Genomic DNA, 2,560 nt, shown 5'->3' with positions numbered 1-2,560 from the left:
CTGAGGCAGAAGGATTGCTTGAGCCCAGGAGTTTGAGGTTGCTGTGAGCTAGGCTGACGCCACGGCAATCACTCTAGCCCGGGCAACAACGCGAGACTCTGTCTCAAAAAAAAATAAAATAAATAAAATAAAAATGTTGATCTGTATAAGCAGAAAAAAAAAAGGTAAAAACCCAGCCAGGCATGGTGGCTCCTGCCTGTGGTTCCAGCTACTTGGGAGGTTGAGGTGGAAGGATCACCTAAGCCCGGGAGTTTAAGACTAGACTGGGCAACATATCAAGACCCCATTTCAAGTGTGAACTAAAATAAAATCTTAAGGCTCACCCCCCACTGGCTGACTGAATGGACCCCTTCTTGGCTGAGGGGATATCCTAGAACTAAATTGCCTGCCACAAGGAGGGAGGTCAGTCATACCTCATCATGCCCCCTCCCTTCTTGGGGACATCCTTTGTAACCCATTAACAGGCCTAAGCTATGCAAGACAAACCTGAAGGTCCCCAGTTTACACAAGTATATGTCTGCTGACTTGTCTCTGATTAACAGCTCTTTGTCTTAAAACATTCCAAGCCTTTAGACAAAGCTTCCTATCTTTAGCCAATTACAAGTCAAAGAATCTTTAAACCTACCTATAACCTATAAGCCCTGCCCTCCCTTGAGATGGCCCACCTTTTCAGGCCAAACCAATGTATGCCTCCCATGTATTGATTTATGACTTTACCTCTAACCCCTGTCTCCCTGAAATGTATAACACCAAACTGTAACCCAGTCACACTGAGTCCACTTGCTCAAGGCTTCTTGGGCATGGCTCCGGGTCATGGTCCTCAAAATTGGCTCAGAATAAATCTCCTTAAAATTATTTTACAGAGTTTGGCTTCTTTTACGTTAACACAAGAAAAAAAAAAACCCTAGCACTCTGGGAGGCCCAGGTGGAAAGGATCACTTGAGCTCAGGAGTTTGAGACCAGCCTGAGCAAGAGTGAGACCCTGCCTCTACTAAAAATAGAAAAATTAGCCCGGCATTGTGGCCTGCGCCTGTAGTCCCAGATACTCGGGAGGCTGAGGCAGGAAGATCGCTTGAATCCAGGAGTCTGAGGTTGCAGTGAGCCACTGCACTCCACCTGGGGTGATAAATTGAGACTCTGTCTCCAAAAAAAAAAAAAAAGAGAAAGAAAATCAATAGATATTTTCTAAAATGGATGAATCAAAATGTTATAAGATAGATTTATTATTTTTAAAATGTAGATAAATCTGTAAGAAAAAACTGAAAAAGTGGTTACCTATGAAAGGGATATAGAGGGGTTGAGAAAACAAGGAACTGCAGTTTTTTTGTTATTGGTTTTTTGCAGTAATTGGCTTTTTACAAAAATGATTTTTAAAACCTAAGATCTAGGCCAAATAGTGGCATTTAGGAGGAACTGTGTTTCATTTCTAGTTGATGAAGGAAAGTTCTTTACAAAAGAATGTAGAAAGAATGCCAATATTTTAAAATTTGCTATTTGGCAACCCCCAGTGAAGTCACTGAACCGGGCAAGGATCATCAGTGGACGTTAAGACCACTAGATGCGAGATTGGAGGGAAGTGGGAATTCACCCCGAGCCATAGTCGCATCTAGAGATAGCCTGCAAACTGCAAAGGGGGATCATACCTTTTCTGTGCAGAGATCTGGGAGTCACAATCCTAACCAAGAGATGAAACTTAGCGTCCCTGAAAGTGAGACAACCAGGCATTGCATGTCTCCTGATGGGTGTAGTAGGACATTCAGGGCTTTCCCCAAGATGTGTTCTGGCCTTCACGTTTAACCTGAATCATGTGTATCTCAGACCTGGTGGATAATGATGAACTGAAAGCCGTAGTGGAAGCGAATTCATCTGAACATACACGTGATTTAGTAGCAAGGTTTGACGTTACTATTCCAACAATATTGGACCATTTGAAACAAATCAGCAAGGTAAAGAAGCAAGATAGATGGGTACTGCATGAATTAAACAAGCATCAGAAGAGAAATTGTCTCGAAGCTTGCCTTTCTTTGCTGTCACGACATAAAATCAAATGATTTGTACACTGTGTTATGACGTGTGATGAAAAATGGATCCTTTTTGACAATCATAGGCGTTCAGCACAATGGTTGGATAAAGAAGAAGTGCCGAAACACGGTCCAAAAGCGAATATTCATCAAAAAAAAGCTAGTGGTGTGCGTTTGGTGGTCCAGCGCTGGTATTATCCACTACAGCTTCATGAAACCTGATCAATTGATTACAGCGGATGTCTACTGCAACCAATTGAACGAATGATGAGGATGCTTGTGATTAAGCAGCCAAGATTGGTCAACAGAGACAGGCCAATTCTCTTACAAGACAATGCTCAACCACATGTCACACAAACAACGCTGCTCAGACTATAGAGGCTGGACTCGGAAACTCTCATCCACTGTATTCAACAGATCTTACACCAACTGACTACCACTTCTTCCAGGCTTTGGATCACTTCTTGTAAGGAAAAATATTCAATTCTCAGCAAGCTGTAGAAAACGCCTTTCGTGATTTCATTGCCACTAACTCTCTA

This window comes from Propithecus coquereli, unplaced genomic scaffold (genome assembly GCF_000956105.1).
Source record: "Propithecus coquereli isolate 6110/MARCELLA unplaced genomic scaffold, Pcoq_1.0 Scaffold77, whole genome shotgun sequence".
Taxonomy (NCBI): domain Eukaryota; kingdom Metazoa; phylum Chordata; class Mammalia; order Primates; family Indriidae; genus Propithecus; species Propithecus coquereli.
Note: the sequence above shows the minus strand (reverse complement) of the source record.